Source organism: Pelodiscus sinensis, chromosome 26, assembly GCF_049634645.1.
Source record: "Pelodiscus sinensis isolate JC-2024 chromosome 26, ASM4963464v1, whole genome shotgun sequence".
Lineage (NCBI taxonomy): Eukaryota > Metazoa > Chordata > Testudines > Trionychidae > Pelodiscus > Pelodiscus sinensis.
This window is the reverse complement of record NC_134736.1, coordinates 20548140-20570222: the sequence shown is the minus strand read 5'-3', so window position 1 is coordinate 20570222 and position 22083 is coordinate 20548140.

The following is a 22083-nucleotide window of genomic DNA, read 5'->3' as shown; positions in this document are numbered from 1 at the left end:
CTCTGTCAGGTCCCACTCTCAGCTCTGTTCCCCGGCCCCTCCATTGCTGCCATCAAGCCTGTGACCTGACACCCCTCTGCCCATCCTGCCCTAACCGATCGTTAACTCCTGTCACTAGGCTGCTGGATAGGATGCTAAACACCTGCTGGGTGACTAAGACACTTTCCCTCTCAGTGCCTCAATTTCCCCATCTGTGAAATGGGGATAATCAAACTGACCTGGCTGCAGCATTTCAAGATCTCCTGCAGCAGCCCCTCAGTCAGCAAGAAGCCATGAGGGGCAGGGTGTTTTCACGGGCAGGCCAGCTTTGGGACTCTGCAGTCCAAGGGCCCAGCCCCACCCTTTCAACACACCCAGCTCAGAGCTGGAGGGAACATTTTTAGGTTTAAACTTTGTGAAACTTCAGAGCCAGAAGGGAAAGTAACAACCCAACCTATCCCCCACCCCACTCCAGCAGCCACAGGGTGCATCTACATGGCAGGGTTTTTATGCAAAAACAACACTTACGTCCACACTGCAAGTGCGTTCTTGTGACAGGTAGAACAGAGGGTTTTTTCTGACAGTAGTAAACCTCATTCCAGAAGGAAGACGCCTTTTTCAGAAAACGACGTGTGTGGACAAGGAAGAGGGAGTTTTTTTGAAAGAAGAGGTCTCCAGGAAAAAGCATAGGTGCCCTGGTGGCCACCCCGTCCACAGTAATCACAATGCGAGAGTGTCCAATCAGTGTGGATGCTCTCTGTTGAAAAATCAGATGGTTGTTTTGATGCACTTTGGCCATGTGGACCCGCTCTTTTGAAGAACACATTTGCGCCATAGGTCTAAATCAGTGTTTCTGAAACTTTTTAAGACCGAGAAACTTCAATCATTTTTTTTTATGAGGAACACCAAGATCTGCAGGAAAATATGCAAATGAGATTGTGGCTCATGCAAATGAGTCCCTTAGTAGTATATTTTTTGCAGAGAAAACTCGTAGTGTAGACATGGCCACAGTGTATGTGTCTGGCTTTATAAAGCAGATGCTCACTGCTTCTCTAGTATATTCTCAATTAACACAGTGTGTTGCCTTCTCCCCTGAAAAAGATCCCGTGTGCTTCTTATAAGCATAACTAGCTTCATCCGCTGACACCCCTGCTCCCTCTGTGCTGTTGGATTGTATTGTGGGAACAGGTCAATCCCACTTCTCTAGCCACGTGTTTCTGCACCTTTCGTTCTTTGCTAGACGCCCCTCAGATCCCTTGGTAGCTGCCTCGTCCCTAAGCTGGGCAGCCTGATGCTCTTAGTTGCTCCTCCTATGGACCCATTGCCTGGGCTTTGTCATCCCTGGTCCCTGGCTCTGAATGTTTTCCTGTTCCTCCAGGGCCCTTTATTATAAGTCACCAGCCTCTAGATGCTGAAGAACCCATGCTGAGAGGGACACTAATATGGTACTTCCTGATCGAGGGGTACATGTCCAGCCCTGGATTGGGATTCAACAGACCTGGGTCTACCACTTTCCAGTGGGGTGACTTTGGGCAAGACACTGTCCCTTTCTGTGCCTCAGTTTCCCCATCTGCAGAATGGGGATAATGAACCTTCTTTCCTTTGGAAAGTAGGTTGAGTGCTGCTGATGAGACAAGCTAGAGGTGCTTTGCCAATGTATCAACTGTCGTTAATGCAGGGGAAGGAAAAAACTATCAGGGAGTCGGTCCCACCTGTGTGAAAGAGTTTCTAGCAGGAGCTGATTCCAGCTCAGGACCAACATTAAAGTCTAGGAAGAGAAGGGTCCTTTATAGTGTCCATGCTAGTGCTTACACCAGTCCTGTTAACAATTCCCCCCTCCCCCAGTTACAGTGGCCTAACGTCTGAGGTGCTGAGGGAGGGGCAACCTTTACTGACCCACAAATGGGCTTGTCTGGCCTTGCACTCTGCTAAGGACCGACAAGCTGGGTGGGGCCGAGGGAGCAGCCCCTGGGGCATTAGTGGCCAGCCCGCTCGGCCCCAGACCCAGCTGCCATTCAGTGGGGCTCCAGGGGAACCCCTCAAACACCCAGAGGGGCCGGCCAGGGCCAGGTCATCAGCCTTGCAGGGGAGGGGGAGGTGGAGCAAAGGCCTGTGGCAGGACCTCAGCCTATCGGGGACAGGGATGACCTCACAGAGAGACTCTGACAACAGCCACTCAGGACAGAGGCGCAAGGCCGGGGCAAGCTCAGAGATTCCCGCGGTTTGGCAGCAGCGTGGCCCCTTCCCAGGGTCTCTGCGGGGGCCAGATGGAGAATTGGGACCGAGGGGCGGGGGCAAGAGGAGCCTCATTGGCGTTTTCTACTTCCCTGCGGCCGGCAGTGCCGGACCCGGAGAGACAGTGGGAGCCTCAGAGAGGTTTGGAGCCTGCTCAGTTTGGTTCCCCTTTGCCCCCTCCCCTCCCTCTGTCTCGCCTTTTTCTGCGTCTTCCCCCCTTTCCCTGCCCCACCAAGCACGGTGGGTGGGTGTTGGGGCGGTCGGAGGCCTCACTCAGAGCTGAGCTGGCAGAGCGCTGGGAGCCGGAGGTGACCTGGCCCGTCCTTTCGGACATCTGTTGAGCCCTCTCCCCTCCCCCTGCTGCCTTGGAGCTCCAAGTCTTGGTGCGGATTGGTCGAGTGGGTGGTTACTGACAGGGGAGACTCGCGGCCTTTTGTTCTCTTTAAAACTGTTCTCGGTGAGTCGTTATTAATGGTTCCCAGCCATGCTGGAAGGGCCTAACACGTGGGGCTCTGCAGGGGTCTGTTCTGGGACGGCTCTGTTCAATCTCCATCAGTGATTTAGATATTGGCATGGAGAGGGCGCTTATTAAGTTTGCAGATGACACGAAGCTGGGAGGGGTGGCAAGTGCTTTGGAGGAAGGGTCAGAATTCAAAGTGATCTGGACAAACTGGAAAAATGGTCTGAGGTAAATAGGATGAAGCTTAATAAAGACAAATGCAAAGTGCTCCACTTCGGAAGGGACAATCCACGTCACACACACAGAACAGGAAGTGACTCTCTAGGAAGGAGTCCTGCAGAAAGGGATCTAGGGCTCAGAGTGGACCACAAGCTAAATAGGAGTCGAAAGTGTGACACTTGCAAAAAAAAGCAACCGTGATTCTGGGAGGCACTAACAGGAGTGTGGTGAGCAAGACAGGAGAAGTCAGAATTCCGCTCTGCTCTGCGCGGATTAGGCCTCACTTGGGGTCGTGTCTCCAGCTCTGGGCACCATGTTTCAGGAATGAATTGGAGAAATTGGGGAAGGCCTGGAGAAGAGCAACAAAAATGTGGAACAGTTTAGAAAACATGAGAGTGAAAGAACTGGGCTTGTTTAGTCTGGAAAGGAGAAGACTGAGAGGGGACATGAGAGCGGTTTTCACGTATCTAAAAGGGTGTCCCAAGGAGGAGGGAGACAAACTGTTCCCCTTGGCCTCTGAGGACAGGACAAGGAGCAATGGGCTGAAACTGCAGCAAGGGAGGTTTAGGTTGGACATTTGGAAAATGTTTCTGCCTGTTGGGAAAACTTCCTGTCAGTGTTGTGAAACACTGGAACAAATTGCCTGGGGAGGTTGCGGAATCTCCATCACTGGGGATATTTCAGAGCAGGTTGCACAGACACCTGTCAGGGATGATCTAGACGGAGCTGGGTCCTGCCGTGAGGGCAGGGAACTGGACTTGATGGCTTCTCAATGTCCCTTCCCATTCTACTGTTCTGTGATTCCAGACCAGACGGATCAGTCCCAGACCAGCAGGGCTTGCGGGGGAGGTGTGTGTGTGTCGGCAGGAGGTGGTGCTCAAGCTGTTTCTCTCCCTACCTGTCTCTGGGCAGTTCCCGAGTCTCTCTAAGGGGCAGGGCTGCTCACACACTTGCTGACGGTGCCCATGAGCAGTGGTTGGGCTGTGGCTGGTTGTACAGCTCTGGGCTCTGATTGTCCAAGTGTCCCAAGGTGCTGGCTGGGGGCAGGACACCAGCCGTGTGGGGGGAGGGGAGGTTTCCCAGCGGTGACCCCGTCTCCTCTTCCTTTGCAGGCTCCGCACGGCGGGGTCTGGCCTCGGGCCGGCCCTGCGGGGGGACCTGCGGGCAGAGCCCCACACGGGCGCTCAGACAGCGGGGAGGTGAGCATGGGCGAGCAGGGGGAGGCTGTTTTCCTTTAGCACTGGGGGTGGGGGCGGGGAAGGGGAGACTGGGGACCCTTGGGCAGGGCTGTGTTGGGCCCTTCCCCCTCCAGGGTCAGGGCTGGGAGTGGAAGTTGATCTCAGGGCCTGGCTGGTTCTGGGAACAAGAACCTCAAATCCCATCCCCTCCCCCTCACAACTTCCCCCTCCCCCTCTATGGGATCCATCCACATTGCCCTAGTCTGGAGAGACAAGGCCCTTCCCAAGAGCCAGGCCCCATGGATCCGACTCGCTCCCCTGAGCACCAGGGCCCAGCCCCGGGGATGGGGATGGGGGCTCATTGGCACAGCCTGGGCTCGGGTCTATTGACCTGCCCCCCCCCTCCTGCCAGCGTGTCAGCTCCTGCATCGCACCCAGAGTGTCCCAAGGGAGCCAAGGCCCCAGGGAGCATCAGAGCCCGGTTGTAATTGCCCCCCCGCACCCGGCATGGGAGGTGAGTGACCTCTGAGCCTCTCTGGCCCCGGGGTGAGCAGGCGGCTCCCACAGGCTGCAGGGCGGCAGCGGCAGGGCTGTGGGCTGGGAGTGACCCCTGGGGAGGACAGAGTCAGAGCCGGGCCTGAGCCAGACTTGGGCCCAGCTCATCTTCTCCTGGCTCAGGGGAGACCCGGGGACGATAAGGACCCATGATCCGGCCTGGGCTCCAGCCAGGTTCCTTTCTGGCCCTGGGCCCCTCCTTGTCCCCTGGTAGGGTTACCAGATGGGTTTGAAAAACCTCCCAGACACACGTGATCTCAGAACGGGAAGGGGGGGACTGGCTGGGAGGGGAGTGAGGCTGGGATGGGGATGGGGGAACGGGGCTGGCGCGGGGAGATCGGGGGCGGAGAAGACCAGCCAGTGGGAAGCAGGGCTGGCTGGGAGGAGGTCGGGAGGAGCAGGGCTGACGAGGGGAGAACTGGGAGCTGTGAGGGGAGGGAAGGGACCAGCCAGCCTGAAGGGGGGGGGGGCTAATTGGGATGGAGTTGGGGGGAGCGGGTCTGGCCAAGGGGGGAACGGCCAGTGAGGAGCGGGGCTGGCCCAGGTACACACAGATCCCGGGGCGCTGCCTGTCTCGTGCCCCTCTCCCAGGCACTCCCTCTACCCCGCCAGGCTTCCGTCGGGCGCCCAGCTGGAAAACCAGAAAGTCCTGACATTGCTCATGCCCGGTGAGTTCTGACAGTTCTCACTGGGCAGGGGGCCCAAAAACTGGACTGTCTGGTCAAACACTGGACACCTGGGACCCTGAATGGGAGCCCTGGGGCAGCCGGATGCTTTGGGGGAACAGCTGGCATGTGGGGGGGAGGCGGTAGCAGCTCCTGCAGTGATAGGCCAGAGGGGTCTGGCCCTGGGGGCCCTAGAGAGGCGCCGCCCAGGGCCAAGCCCCCACTGCCCCCTGGGTCCCGGGCCCCGCATATGACAGGCCCTTGCTGTCTTGGGACAGGAGGAGCCCGACCACGGGGATGCACCAGCTCCCCCACCCCCAGCTTGGCTCCAGGGCCGGTGTTGCCTGCAGGGAAGGAGCTGCCAGCGGGAGTAGGAGCATCAGTCGGAGCTTTTCCTGCTCACGCCTGGACTGGAGCCATGGACCCGACCCGGCCCTGGACCGGGCACCAGGGGAGAAGGAGGAACTGCCCCTCCCCCCCCCCCCCCCGGGGGGGATAGAACCTCCCCTCCCCCATCTCCTGTCCCTGGACAGAGGCCTGCATAGCCCAGTGAGTCAGGGCCAGATTATGCACTGTAGCCATTGGGCTGCACTGCCCTGACTAAAGGGGCAAGGTACCGACACTGGCCATTGGGCCACACTGCCCTTAGAAAAGGGGCAATGTACTGACACTGGCCATTGGGCCACACTGCCCTTAGGAAAGGGGCAAGGTACTGACACTGGCCATTGGGCCACACTGCCCTTAGGAAAGGGGCCAGTTACAGACTCCGGCCACTAGGCCGCCCTGCCCTAAGGGAAGCTCTTCCAGAGGGGAGTTTGGAGGCCACAGGCTTTGAGGCGGGAGAAGTTGCCGTCACCTCAGAATCAGGCGAAGTCTGGACCCAGCGACCCAACAGAGAAGATTCCAGCCCAGAGACGGGGAGTGTCATGGTGCAGACTGAAGACTGAACAACCCGCCCAGCAGCCAGGACCAGGCGAGGTCACACACGGGACCAGGGCAGCAAAGGAGGAAACCAGCCGGCCAGGGCAGAGAGGCCAGACGGGGGCTCACCTCGGGGACCTGCTGTAGCTGGATCAGACCAAGGGGTCTCCCCGTCGCGCCGCTTCCCCCAGAGCCTGAACTCGGGCTGCCGGTGCCCTTCAGCCAGGGAGCCGGGCAGAGAAGCCACAGAAACCACAGCGCCTCACAGCCCTGCCCTGGGCTCTCGTGGCCTGGCCAGGCCCTTCCCAGGGAGACTCCCATCCAGTGCAGATCCCAATGGCAGGGGTGGGGAACCTTAGGCGCAGGGGCCAGATGCAGCCCCGGCTGGCGGGGATCCGGCCCCTGAAGGTCAGGGCTCCCCCCTGCATTGGGGGCCCACGCTGGGCAGGGGAGGGGGGCTGTTTCTCACTTGTGTGCAGCCCCCCATAGATTTCTCTGTGGGTAATTAGCCCCGACCCAACAAAGGTTCCTCTTTATACCTCCTTCCTGGCCTCTTCTTGTATGCAGCGAGTCACCTGGTCAGAGGCCAATCTCTATGTTCTCTGCTGGCTGCTCTCAGGTGACAAACCCCATTCTTTGGGTGTGTCCATAGCCTATTGAGAGCCATTGTCCCACAGGGCTTCACTACTCAGCCTGTCCATAGCCATGCTTAACCACATTCACAGAAATATTCAGCTTCCACACAGATTACAGATTCCTACCTACACACACAGACATTATACACTCACATAAATAGCATACATAAGATCAACAAACAATAAGCTCCCATTCAATACCCCACATGGCTCCCTTTCATACCAATTTCTGGGGCCAACACCCCCACCTAGGGGTGCAGCAGCGATCTAGCTGCTTCCCTCCAATTCAGTAATGTGACAGCCCCAACGCAAAATTGATGCAGGAAGTGATGCCAGTAACATCACTGAGGGCATCACAGGCCTCCCCAACAAAATGGTGGTGTGCCTCAGTTTCCCTTCTTACACAGGACCTTCTGGCTGGAACCCCTTTTGTCCTGTAAAAAGTTCCAAGACCAGTTACAAGTGTTAACCGTGAAATATTAATATCACAATGTTCTTTTATGTACCGTCTGTCGTTTGGTACATCTCCAGACAGATTACATGGTATTTTCATAAGCTCATGCACACTGTATACCGTTACAATTCTCTGCAACAATAATACATTGGTTACAAGAATTAACATCAGTAACAAGAACAATCCTATATCAGGTGTATACTGAAATTCTCCATCAGGCCCCTTCTCTGGCCCCACACCATTGCAGTTTTGGCCCTTCAGGTTTAAACTGCAAATCTTCTTTGTCAAAGCAAGTTCTACCCCTCCTCCCTGTCCTGTGGGCTCCAGGCCTGAAACCTCTGGCCTGACCAAGACAATGGGCTGGCTGGGTGTGACTCCCTGGCTCACACTGGCCCTGGAATTTTCCCCCTTCCCCCACTCAGTGGGGTAACAGCAGTGAGCTGTAGACTCCCAAGTCTCTCCTCTGTCCACCTCCAACCTCTGTTTCCACATGGAACCAGATATCAACCTCCCTGATTGATTATGAGTGTCCAGAACCAGATATCAACCTCCCTGATTGATTATGAGTGTCCACAGTGTCCAGAGATGGGAGCATAACTGCCATCTCCTGCATCCTAGGGAGAGTGACCACACAGCTGTTCTGCTCTGCATACTTGGCTACACAGCCCTTCTCCTGAATCTGAGACACTAACTTCCCACTCTCCTCATTCACCTGGGAAGAATCCTGTTCCAATTCTCTGGCTGTTCCTGCCTCATCTGGAACAACCCTCAGTCCCTCAGGGTATGTCTACACTACCCTCCTAGTTCGAACTAGGAGGGTAATGTATGCATACCGCACTTGCTAATGAAGCCCGGGATTTGAATTTCCCGGGCTTCATTAGCATAAGCGGGGAGCCGCCATTTTTAAATCCCCGCTGCTTCGAACCCCGTGTAGCGCAGCTACACGGGGCTCGAACTAGGTAGTTCGGACTAGGGTGCCTATTCCGAACTACCGGTACACCTCGTTTCACGAGGAGTAACGGTAGTTCGGAATAGGACCCAAGTCCGAACTACCTAGTTCGAGCCCCATGTAGCCGTGCTACACGGGGTTCGAAGCAGCGGGGATTTAAAAATGGCGGCTCCCCGCTTATGCTAATGAAGCCCGGGAAATTCAAATCCCGGGCTTCATTAGCAAGTGCGGTATGCATACATTACCCCGCTAGTTCGAACTAGCGGGGTAGTGTAGACATACCCTCTGAGACTTCTCCAACACCATCCACCCTGGGTTTCCCTAAACCCAAGTCAGTGGAGTCACTGCTAACAGACAAATTCTGTCTGTCAGGCACCAAAACAAGTGCCTCACACAAGAAGCTGCTGCCGTTTACAGGCAGAGCTTTCTCCTGAATGCCTTCTCCCAGCAAGGCCCTGTCACCTCCCTCAGTCACAGCAAACTGCTTGCTACAAGCACTGCCAGGACTCTCCTCCCTATGAGCTTCCTTAAGCAGCAGTTCACCCGTCCCTGGATGTGCAGCAGCCTTGCCCTGCTGAGCCACAACCAACTCCTCCTGCAATTCCCTTACTCCCTGAGGGTATGTCTACACTAGAAAGTTAGTTCGAACTAACGGACGTTAGTTCGAACTAACTTTCCTATGTGCTACACTAGCGCTCCGCTAGTTCGAATTTGAATCGAACTAGCGGAGCGCTTAGTTCGAACTAGGTAAACCTCATTTTACGAGGACTAACGCCTAGTTCGAACTAGCTAGTTCGAACTAAGGGCTGTGTAGCCCTTTAGTTCGAACTAGTGGGAGGCTAGCCCTCCCCAGGTTTCCCTGGTGGCCACTCTGGCCAACACCAGGGAAACTCTATGCCCCCCTCCCGGCCCCGGACCCCTTAAAGGGGCACGGGCTGGCTACGGTGCCCGTGCCAGGTGCAAGCCTGCCAGCACCCAGCTAGCAGACCCTGCACCTGGCACGGCACAGAGCCACCCACCCGATGCCCCCCAGCCCACCCCCTCTTGCCGGGACCAGGCTGGCGGCTCCCGGGAGCTTGCCCTGGACCGCAAGAGGCGGGCACCTTCCTGGGCTAGTGCGGACATCGTGGACCTCGTCCACGATCTCCGCACTAGGCACAGGAAAGTGGCCGGCTAGGGCAGGAGAGCTGCCAGCCTGGCCACCCAGGACCAGGTGTGCATGAAAATCAAGGGGGTCCACTGAGACCCCCGACACTGAGCCCTGAGCTTACAATGGCCGTACTGGGTCAGACCAAAGGTCCATCTAGCCCAGTAGCCTGTCTGCCAACAGCGGCCAACCCTAGGGACCCTGGAGGGGATGGACCGAAGACAATGACCAAGCCATTTGTCTCGTGCCATCCCTCTCCAGCCTTCCACAAACTTTGGGCAGGGACACCACTCCTACCCTCTGGCTAATAGGACTCCATGGACCCAACCTCCATCACTTTATCTCACTTCCCTTTAAACTCTGTTCTAGTTCTAGCCTTCACAGCCTCCTGCAGCAAGGAGTTCCACAGGCTGACTATTTGCTTTGTCAAGAACAACTTTCTCTTACTAGTTTGAAGCCTGCTACCCATTCCTTTCCTTTGGTGTCCTCTAGTCCTTCTTTATGGGAACTCATGAAGAACTTTTCTGAATGCACCCTCTCCACCCAACCCCTGCTTTTAGAGACCTCTATCCTGTCCCCCCTCCGTCTCCTCTTTTCTAAGCTGAACAGTCCCAGTCTCTGTAGCCTCTCTTCATCTGGGACCTGTTCCCAACCCCTGATCATGTTAGTTGCCCTCCCCTCTCCCAGCCTTTCTCTTCCCCTCTCCCACCTCCTTTTCCCAGTCTCCCCCAGTTTTTTTCAATAAAGACAGAGTCAATGTTGGAAGAAACGTTATCTTTATTTTGTACATCAATAAGAAGGGGGGCTAGGGAAGGGCAAGTGGAAGGAGGTGAGGGAGGAATGGGGTACGAGCCCCCGATGGGGAGGACTGGGCTGGCTCTGCGGGCTTCTGGGGGTGGAAGCTCTCCTGCAGCCCCCCAATTACTCCCTCTCCCCAGATGGCAGCCTGCGGCAAGTGCAGCCGGGCTGATGGCCGAGTGGTGTGATGTGCCCAGTGTGGGCACTCAGGGCACTCCAAGCCAGAACTTCTTTGCAAGCGGGGCACCCCTTAGAACTGTGTGTCCGGGGTGGGGGTCGGGACCCTTTAAGCGCAGCCCTCAGCTAGCCTGAGACAGTATCTCCATGCTCTAAGTCCTCCTTTTATGCCCTGCCGGCACTGCTTCCGGCCATCATTAAGCCCTGTTCAGAGTCCACTCAATGTGGACTTACTAGTTCGAACTAGCAAAACGCTAGTTCGAACTAGTTTTTAGTTCTAGATGCGTTAGTTCGAACTAGCTTAGTTCGAATTAACTAATTCGAACTAAGTTAGTTCGAACTAGCGCTGTAGTGTAGACGTACCCTGAGTTATCTCCAGCCCCTCTGGTGGATTCATAAACAATCCCCTCTCAGGCACACAGACAGACTCACAACATAAAGGGTCAGAAACACCTTCTCCCCCTTTGCAGCTCTCTAGATGGCTGTAAACTTCCACACCATCATTAGGCTCCAGAGTTAACATGCCCTCAATCTCTCCTTGTGCCTGGGCTAAGGGGTCACCCTGGTCCCACAGAGTTGCTCCCCCCTCTTCCAGCAACAGAGCAGCATCAGGCACTATATCAGGGTCACCACTGTCTGGTCTCTGGGGTTCTAGTAAAACACTGACTTACTCTACCTGAGTCACCTCATCCCTCTCCCCAGCAGACACAAACCTTGGGCCACCCCCTTCCTGGGCCTTAGCTATATCCAGACCCAACTCTGCGACAACAGCCGTGCTCTCAGCCTTCACAGGCTGTGGGGCACCTTCCTCAGACAAAGGAAGAAACTCTTCCCCACACATGGACAGACAACCAGAGACAGCTTCTCCCTTGTCCCAACACCCCTGGCTAGTCTCAGGCATACAGCTAGCCACTGAGACAGCTTCCTTTACTGCCCCACTGCTACTTCCACCAGCCAAATTGCCAGCTTGCACACACTGTGCTTCACACAACTCAATTTCAGCTTGTGCAGGTTCAATTCCACAAACCTCACTAGCCACCAACTCCTCAACTAAAACTTCACTCTGGCCAGCCACTCCAGACTGCCCCAGAGAAACATTTCCCTGACTTCTGGGCTCTTCCTGCCCTGGTTCTGATTCCAGCCTCACCTCTGAGGCATCAGACGGGCCCTCACCCCCAGGCTCACTGCCCCCCTGCACAGACACACAGCCATCTGCCACAGGCACACATGTAGAGACACTTTCCCCTTGGTTACAGGGAGACTGACCATCTCCAGGAAACTTTCCATACCCACATGCACCCCCTTCCCAAACCTCCCTGTTAGCCACAGGTAACACAAAAGGTTTGCATTCACACATGCTTTGGGGTTGGATTCTCACATCAGCTGGGTAAAATACGTCTGCCATATCATAAGCACAGCGCATACCCACAGAGTTATACATTGAACCTTCAGGAGGATACAGTCTCTCTTGTTCTTTTAGTCTCTTAAGCTGGAGGTCAAGTCTAGCATTTTCCTCCTTGGCTAGGGCCATCTTCTTTGCATGCTCTGCCCTTCTCTCTGCATACTCTGCCATTCTCTCTGCATGTTCTGCTTTTCTCATCTCAAGTTCCCGATCCATCTCCTGCTTTCTCTTAGCAATTTCTTCATCTGCCTTCCGCCTTCTTTCAGCAGCCTCCTTGGCTTGCTTCTGCTCCTTTTCATCCACATCTCTGGTTAATAACAGCACTACCAGATCTAGTTTAGAGGCCCTTTTCCTAAAGGCAATGCCTCTCCCCAAGCACAAATCCTTCAGAGCACTTTTGCTCAGAATCTCATATAATTCCGGGTTCATCGCAGCGGCTCTTTAATCAACCAAACTCTCAACACCAAAAAACAAATTTAGACAGCGTGGGGTCCTGATCCCAAAGCTCAATTGACCAAGATCTGTGGATCCTGCCGACTACGCCACTGTGACGGACCGGGCCGTGTCTGGGCACAGCTGAGGGTGTCCGCTCAGGGCGAATTGCTCGAATCCGGGGCTCCTTACAGCCCCCGACTGGTGACCTTTCCACACATGCCCACAGAGCGCTTCAGCAGCCTGCCTGAAGCCTCCCGAGCAAAACCCCTCCGACACCCCAGCAATATCAGTGCCCCAGATGGCCCCAGGCCTATACACAGGTGAGGGGTCCTAGCACCCAATCCCACCTACGCCGAACAAGTTCTGTCCGGTTCCAAGAAACCGGCCACAGATCCCTGGTCAATTTACCCTCTGGACCTTACCCACAAATCACGCTGGGCCAATCCTTTAGAATCTATATCTAAAGGTTTATTATTACAAGAAAGAAAAGCCTGAGAGTAAGGTTATTAAAGTACAGTACGTTACATGCACCGAATCTCCCAGTCCTCGATGCAGGCTCTAGCAGAGATATTGCAGCTGCTGGTTTAAGAGTTCTTATTGCACATCCTATCATCAGGATGAGTTCACAGGTCTTCCAGGCTCTTCGATCCCTGCAATGCTGCCTCTGCGATGAAGTGCTGAGCTGAGAACAAAATGGCATCGGCCGCATGGCCTCTTTATACCTCCTTCCTGGCCTCTTCTTGTATGCAGCGAGTCACCTGGTCAGAGGCCAATCTCTATGTTCCCTGCTGGCTGCTCTCAGGTGACAAACCCCAGTCTTTGGGTGTGTCAATAGCCCATTGAGAGCCATTGTCCCACAGGGCTTCACTACTCAGCCTGTCCATAGCGATGCTTAACCACATTCAGAGAAATATTCAGCTTCCACACAGATTACAGATTCCTACCTACACACACAGACATTATACACTCACATAAATAGCGTACATAAGATCAACAAACAATAATCTCCCATTCAATACCCACATGGCTCCCCCCACACCAATTTCTGGGGCCAACACCCCCACCTAGGGGTGCAGCAGCGATCTGGCTGCTTCCCTCCAATTCAGTAATGTGACAAAGGGGCAATGTACTGACACTGGCCATTGGGCCACACTGCCCTTAGAAAAGGGGCAATGTACTGACTCTGGCCATTGGGCCACACTGCCCTTAGAAAAGGGGCAATGTACTGACTCTGGCCATTGGGCCACACTGCCCTTAGAAAAGGGGCAAAGTGCTGACTCTGGCCATTGGGCCAAACTGCCCTGAGAAAAGGGGCCAGTACAGACTCCACCCACTAGGCCGCTCTGCCCTAAGGCAAGCTCTGCCAGAGGGAAGCTGGGAGCCCACAGGCTTTGTAGCGGGAGAAGCTGCCGTCCCCTCGGAACCAGGCGCGGGCTGGACCCAGTGACCCGGTGGAGACGATTCCAGCCCAGAGACGGGGAGTGTCACAGCGCAGACTGAAGACTAAACAACCCGCCCAGCAGCCAGGACCAGGCGAGGTCACACACAGGACCAGGGCAGCGGAGGAGGAAACTGGCCGGCCAGGGCAGAGAGGGACCTGCTGAACCTCGGGGACCTGCTGAAGCTGGAACAGACGAAGGGGCCTCCCCGTCGCGCCGCTTCCCCCAGACCCGAGCTCGGACTGCCGGTGCCCTTCAGCCAGGACGCCGGGCACAGAACCCCAGCAACCGCGGCGCCTTGCAGCCCTGCCCTGGGCGTCGGAGGCCTGGCCAGGCCCTTCCCACTCAGTGCAGATCCCTATGGCGGGAGTAGGGAACCTCAGGCGCGGGGGCCGGATGCAGCCCTGGCTGGCGGGGATCCGGCCCTGAAGGTCGGGGCTCCACCCTGCATTGGGGGCCCACGCTGAGGAGGGGAGAGGGGCTGTTTCTCACTTGTGTGCAGCCCCCCATAGATTTTTCTGTGGGTCAGTGGCCCCGACCCAGCAAAGGTTCCCCAACCCTGCTCTGTGGGGGGTAAAGGTCCCTGAGAACCTGACTAGGGCCCCACCCATTTCACAGCCAGGAGACGTGCAATGGGGGGGGGAGGAGAGGATGGGGGAATGGCGAGGGGAGTCTGAACTCCCCACGTGACGAGGGGCCTGGGGCGTCAGCTGCTCCCTGACCTGGTTGGGATGGGACAGGAGTTGTCCTGCCCCAACACGGGCACTCGCGGAGGGGGCAGATCAGAGCCACCCTGAGGGGCATGGAGAAGTGAGGGTGGAACGGCTCTAGCTCTGCCCCACAGGCTGCTGGGAAGTGAAATTGGCACTCTTGGGACGCCCCCACCACCATTGCACACTATCCTAGTTTGGGCCAGGACCCAGCCGGTCAGAGCGCCGGGAAATTTCCCAGGGAAGCCCCCGGGAGTGTGCCAGGGAGCAGCGTGGACACGGTCTGGCTGTGAAATGGGCGAGGTTGCAGGGGGACGCGATGGGGCCCTAGTTCCGGCGTATTCCCTGGAAGTTGTGGGAAAGGGTCTGCCAGAAACTCCTGGCCCTGTTGGTCTCCAGGGTCATTGGGGAATCCCCTAGTGCAGCCTTTCTCCAGCTGGGGCTCCCCACCCAAAAGGGGGTCCCAGGGCCAGGGGAGGGGGCTCGCGAGCAGGGTCACTGGCCGCCTGGGTTTTCCCAGCCATGACCTCGTCTTCAGGCCCCAAATCTTCCTCTGGGCAGATGTTTGGAAATATTAAAAACTGTCGGATTTCTCCCGGCTTTCCCAGCTGAGTGGCTGGAGAGCAGCGGCTACTGTCTGGCCATCCGGCTTGGGGGCAGCCCCATTGACAGCAGCAGCACAGGAGGAAGGGAGGCCAGGTCCGGTGTTGCCACCCTTCCTTCTGCACTGCTGCTGGCGGGGGGGCTGCCTTTCCATCTGGGTGGCTGCAGAGCAGCGGCCCCTGGCAGGTCACCCAGCTCAGAATTCAGCGCCAGCACCAGCTGCAGCGCAGAGGGAAGGGGGCATGATAAGGTCTTGCCTCCTCCCCTTCTGCACTGCTGCAGGGTGTGGGGCTGCCTTCTGACCCGGGTGGCTGGAGAGCAGTGGCTGCTGGCCAGGGGCCCAGCTTAGACGACGGCGTCCCTGCCAGCAGCAGCGCAGAAGCAGGGTGGCTCCGTGTTGTGTCACTCCTACTTCTGCACCACTGCTGGCGGGGGCCCTGTCCTCCGAGCTGGGCGCCCCAGGAGCAGCCACGACTCTCTGGTCACCCGCTCGGCCGTCAGTGCTGCCCCAAGAGCGGTGCAGCAGGAAGTGCAGGAGGGGCGGGATTGCAGCACTTCCTTCAGCACCGCGGCGGGTGTCAGCCCTGCCTCCCACACCGGGTGACCAGAGAGCGGGTGCCACTGGCCAGGGGCTACCTCAGAGGGCAGCGCCGATACCAGCAGCAGCACAAACTAGGGGTGTCAACGTGTGTAGCTGGCTACACGATTAACCGATACGTCTGGGCTTATTGGTTAATCCTGTCGCCTCCACACGCCCCTCCCCCGGCTGCCTCAGGAACAGAAGCAGCAAGAGGGGGGGAAGGTGGGAGCTGGTGTCTGCGGGGATCCAGCTATTAAGCTGCCTCCCCATGAGCACCAGATCCCATGGAGCTGCCTGGCCCGCACCATGGGCTGCTGCCTCTCATAGAGATGCAGCAACATGGAGGGTGAGGGAGTCAGGCAGGAGCTGGTGCACACGGGAAGCAGCTTTTAAGACAGCTCCCCATGTGTATCAGCTCCTGTGGAACCACGTCTCACCCATCCCCCTCCACTGCTGCCTCCCTATCAGCGTGTGCGCAGGGCAGACATGAGATGAGATGTTCGGGGAACTATCTTCTAAGCCGGCTCTCCACACAGGCCAGCTCCATGGAGCCCCCTTTCCTCCCTCGCTGTCTCACATAGAGGCGAGGGGGATGGGGGGTTGCTCGAGGGGAGCTGACTTAAAATCTAGTTCTCCGTGAGCACCAGTTCTGCGGAGCTGCCTGCTCCTGCCTCTCACGCTCCAGAGGAGGCTGCTGCAGAGCAGCCTCTGTCCGGGGCTGGCACAAGCTCTCGTCACACAGAGGCTGCTGTGTGGGATGCCGGTGCAGCCTCCGTCTGCTGTGTGGGATGCCGGTGCAGCCCCTCATTGCTGACTCAGGCACCAGGGACTATCGAATAATCGTGGAATTGCTACAGTTTGATGCAGTGACATGATTGTTCAGTGACTCCCTGTCTGACATCCCCAGCAAACAGGGAGGGGGGCCCTGGATGGTGCTCCTCTCGTCCTTCTCTGCCATCGCTGGCAACAGCGCCGCCACTCCCGCCGGGCAGCTGGACAGTCCGTGCTGTCTCCGGTAACAGTGCAGAAGGCAGGTGGGCTGCTGCAGCTTTGCCTCCCTGCCTTCCGCGCCGCTGCTGCTGGGTAAGGATGTTAAATAACGATTCATGGACAAGTTTAGGAGTTGATGGACTGACTCGGCTTTACGAGGGTCCTTCTGCTTTGAAAGGCTCAGGATCCTGGAGGCTCTTGTGCATTTCTGAGTGGAAGCACCTGCATGGAGCCTGGAGTCAGCAGGGGACTCAGACCCCTGGCATCCCCGAGGTCCATGCAGCGCTGCTCCTTTGGAGAACCCCCTTTTCACACCTTTTCCCATGAGCAGGCAGCGCCAGCACCACCAGCAGCGCAGAAGGGAGGGTGGCCTGGTGTGGCGGTGCCTCCCTTCCCTCTGCACTGCTGCGGGCAGAGGCTCTGCCTACTAATGGGGAGGCTGAGGAAGTTATAAGGGGTCAGGTGCCCAATCTGGATGGCAACCCCACCGCCAGCAGCAACGCAGGAGGGAGGGGAGCTGGTCTGGTATCGCCACCCTCCCTGCTGTGCTGCTGCAGGCGGTGGCGCTGCCTTTGGACCTGGGCGGCAGCAGAGCAGCGGCTGCTGTTGTGGGGCTCAGATCGGAGGGGGCCCCACTAGCAGCGAGTGAGGGGTGGTCACTGACGGGTCCCCCAGCTCAGAAGTCAACGCCGCCCCAGCAGCAGCGCAGAGGCAGGGTGGCCTGGCATGTTGTTGCCACCGTTCCTTCCGCACTGCTGCTGGCAGGGCTGCCTTCTCCGCTGGGGGACCACAGAGCAGGGGCCACAGGGGAGGTGCCCAGCTCGGAGGGCAGCTCCGCTCCCAGCAGCAGCACAGAAGGAAGGGGGAGTGGCTGCCATTGCATCCTTCCCTCTTCCCCCTGCTGGGGGCATCGCTCCCTTCCAAGCTGGGTGGCCAGAGCGAGCGGGATCCCAGCTGTGGGGTCAGTGCCAGCAGCAGCAGCAGCGCAGGAGAAGTGGAGGCAGCGATGCCGTTGCCACCCGTCCGTCTGCGCCGCTGCTGGCCAGGTTGGGGGCAGAGAGCAGCTGCCCCTCCAGCCGCCCAGCTGGGGAGGCCAGGAGAGATCAGGGACATTTCTTCTTATTTCCAAACTCCGCCGGGATGGGGACCTGGGGACTGAACACGAGGCCACGGCTGGGAAAGCCCAAACGTCCGGTGCCCCCGTGAGCGACCCTCCTGCCCTCGCCTTGCCGCCCCCTTCTGGGCAGGGACCCCCAGGGGGAGAAACGCTGCACTAGGGGATTCCTCTACGACCCCGAGGGCCCCCACGGCCAGGAGTTCCCGGCAGCCCCTTTCCCACCACTTCCACGGAGGAGGTGGCAGGTTCTCAGGGGAGGTTTCCCTGACTCAGAGATCTGCCTGGATGGAGAGTGGAGGAGCAAAGGGAGGGCCTGGCCAGGAACGCCCAGGGCCAGGGCAGGGCTCACACGGCAGCACCCACGGCAGGGAGTGGCCAGAGACTCCTGGCAACAGACGGGTGTGAAAAGAAACCTGCTGCTCAGCCAGGCCCAAAACTCTGTGTCTGCTGGCCACTGGGGCCAGCCCAGATGTATCCAGCCTCCCGCTGACTCTGGAGTCCCTGCTGCCTTCTCCTGCATTGCCGGGAAGAGGAGAAGTGATTCGTGGTGTCCGAGAGATGCTCCTTCAACGCCAAAATCTCCACCCACCTCAGGGGTAGCAACAGCAGGAGCCAAGTAAAAAAATTGTGAGACTGGTTTAAAATAAAGAGATTGAAGAGAAATCAACCAATAATGGATTGTATGAGCTTTGATTTCTGGGCCTTAAGCGCACGTGCGGGTGGGTCTCAGCCATTCCCTGCAAACCGAAGGACTTGAAACACTTTTCCCATGACAGCCGAGGGGGCGGCTACACCCCAGGGCCTGTGGGGCAGAGCGGTGCCAGCAGAGCCCCTCACTGGGATGCAGCCCACAGGCACAGCCCCCTCCCCATGCAAAGCTCTCCCAGACTCCTGGCTGGAGCAGTCATGCCTAGGAGTCAGAGCAGGGGCTGTGGGTCAGAGCTGGGGTCAGGAGTCCCAGAGCAGCCCAGAGGCCGGTCTCATGGGCTCAGACTTGAACGGCCGAAGGTACCATCATGAGCATCTGGTCTGACCCCCTGCACCTTGCAGGCCTCAAAACCTCCCCCACCCCTCCGGCCCCAGCCCCACTTGCCCTCCAGCCCCACTTGCCCTGGCTGTTACTGACGCCCTCACATCACGGCTCAGTGATGGCAAGGGATGGAGAATCCCCCATTGCACGACTTGGTCTCTGCAGAGGGAGGCAGCCGCATCCACCCAACCCCTACGGGCTCTGCACATCTGACCCCTTGACAAGCCCTTCCCCCCCCAACACGGGGTCAGTCGGAGCAGGCGTGTTCTGGCCGGAGCCCCCAGCCACACGGCGGGGAAAGAATTGTCTGAGCAGCTCAGCACTGGGGAGCCCACGTTTCCCTATGCGGAGCGCGGGGCAGCCGGTCCAATTCCTCCCACCCATGTCAGTCCAAGGGCCGCCGATGGGAGCTGGCAGCACAAACACTCCCATTCCCGCCCCGTCGCCTGAGCCCCCGTGTCCCTGGGCCCAAGCCCTGGGCCCTGCTGGCCGAGGAGCAGGGACTCCGACCGCCACACGCTGAGCCCCCAGGAACAATCCCCGCCCTGGGCCCCTTCCTAGCAGCCCTGGCGTCTCTCCCCTCACACGGCCTGTGGGCACGGCCCGTCCGAGGGCCTCCCTGGCCACGGCTGCTGCTGGAGGCTCCTGCCCCCTCGGCGCCCCTGGGCCCGGAGCTCCCTGCGCATCCTCCTCCTCCTGCAGTCGGCCCGGCCTGAGCGGCTCCAGAGGCTTTTCTACTCCGCACCCTCGGGGGGCAGGCCCAGCAGGACTGGGGGGCTGATTCTCCGGGCAGGGTTGATGCCCCCCCAGCCCCCGGTCATCTGAAGCAGGGGGCTGAGCCCGCCAAAGCTCATGATCCCACCTGCATGTTTTATTGGTCTGTAAAGTGCTCCCAGGCCATTTGTTGTGTGACCAGAGCGAGGGCTGAGGAGGAAGGTCCGGCCTGGGGCTCACAGCCGGTTGTGCTGGGGGTGGGTGAGGCAGAGGATGCAGGCCAGGCAGAGGCCTAAGAGGGTCTCTCCATGGCCAGAGGGGATCCCAAGGAGCGACTGTCTCGAGTTGCAGCTGGGGAGCTCTGGGGTGGGTATTAGGGGAAACGATTTCACTGAGGCTGGTGAAACGCTGGAGCGGGAGGCCTGGGGAAGGGGGGAATCTCTGTCCTGAGAGGATTTTAAGGCCAGACCTGACACAGGCCTGGCTGGGGTGAGTGAGTTGGGCTGGGCCCTGCTCTGAGCAGGAACAGGACGAGCTGACTCCTCAGGGCCCTTCCAGCCCAGTGATTCTAGGACTCTGCACAGGGGCAGAGAGGGGGGTCCCAGGAGAGGTTCCCAGCAGCACCAGGCCTAGAGGCTAGAAGAGGGATGTGAGGGGTGCACTGGGCACTGGAACTAGGACGTGGTTTCTCCTGGGCGTGTGTGTTGCTTTTGCTCACACTCAGCTGAACGGCAACATTTCCATCATCATCATCATCAGACTAGTGAACACAACAGCCCCGACCTGCTCCCGGGGGGATGCTCAAAGGAAGCACCATTAACCACGTCGGCTGGTCCAGCTGCCCCCGAAACACAGGCCAGGGGTGAAGATTTTCTACCCGTTAACTCTGCATCCTGTCACCAGTGCACACACAGCCCAGCACTGCCTGTGCCCCCCGTCCAAACCCCACCCCCGTCTCCCGCAGCCTAGAAACTTCCCCACCCAGACACCCCCATGAGACCAGCTAGTCTCCTATTATCAGTCATCAGCCTCCCCATGTACCTGAAAAACTGCCAGTCTGTGCCCCTGTGCCCAGACACGGCCCGGTCTGTCACAGTGGACTGTGACAGACCGGGCCGTATCTGGGCACAGCTTAGGGCGTCCGCTCAGGGCGAATTGCTCAAATCCGGGGCTCCTTACAGTCCCCCTGACTGGCGACCTCTCCAAACAGGCCACAAACCAGTCTCACAGAGCGCTTCAGCAGCCTGCCTGAAGCCTCCCGAGCAAAACCCCTCCGACACCCCAGCAATATCCGTGCCCCAGATGGCCCCGGGCCTGTACACAGGTGGGGGGTCCTAGCACCCAATCCCACCTACCCCGAACAAGTTCTGTCCGGTTCCAAGAAACCAGCCACAGATCCCTGGTCAATTTACCCTCTGGACCTTACCCACAAATCACGCTGGGCCAATCCTTTAGAATCTATATCTAAAGGTTTATTATTACAAGAAAGAAAAGCATGAGAGTAAGGTTATTAAAGTACAGTACGTTACATGCACCGAATCTCCCAGTTCTCGATGCAGGCTCTAGCAGAGATGTTGCAGCTGCTGGTTTAAAAGTTCTTATTGCACATCCTGCGATCAGGATGGGTTCACAGGTCTTCCGGGCTCTTCAATCCCTGCAGTGCTGCCTCTGGGATGAAGTGCTGAGCTGAGAACAAAATGGCATCGACCACATGGCCTCTTTATACCTCCTTCCTGGCCTCTTCTAGTCTGCAGCAAGTCACCTGGTCAGAGGCCAATCTCTATGTTTCCTGCTGGCTGCCCTCAGGTGACAAATCCCATTCTTTGGGTGTGTCCATAGCCTATTGAGAGTCATTGTTCCACAGGGCTTTGCTACTCAGCCTGTCCATAGCCATGCTTAACCACATTCACAGAAATATTCAGCTTCCACACAGATTACAGATTCCTACCTACACACACAGACATTATACACTCACATAAATAGCGTACACAGGATCAGAAAACCACAAGCTCCCATTCAATACCCCACATGGCTCCCTTTCATACAGATTTCTGGGGCCAATACCCCCACCTAGGGGTGCAGCAGTGATCTGGCTGCTTCCCTCCAATTCAGCAACGTGACAGCCCCACACACAGAGCCCCCTCTGCCAGCCCCTGCCCCACATCCCTGACTAACTGCCAGTCTGTGGCTTAGAGAGCCCATCGTTCCAGCACCTATCCCATGTTGCTGACTGCCAGTCTGTGCCCCACACACAGAGCCCCCCCCCTCCCAGACCCGGTGGTACAGGGTGTACGAGGCTCATGGGCAATTTGCCCTCCCCCCTGGCTTCTCTCCATGGCTGCTGAGGGGCTCCTCCTGCACCCTCCCACATTGGGCCCAGCTCACAGGGCCAGGCTGTGATGGGCGACGGGATCACTGCTCCCTGCTGTGTCCTGTCCAGCCGCAGGCCGAGGGGGAGCCGCACCTGGCTCGATTCCTGCTGCCCTGAGCCAGAGCTGAGCCAGGGGGTCAGACGCTCCCTGCAGCCCCCAGCGCCCAGGAGAACATGGACAGTAAGTGGGGTTGGGGGCCATGGTTGTGGGGAGCTGCCGCTCTCAGGGGAGCTGGGGAATTCCCGGTACCTCGACCCCCAGTGAAATCTCCCCCGACATTCCCAAGAGGAGCGGGCAGGGAGAAATCTCTGCTGTCCTG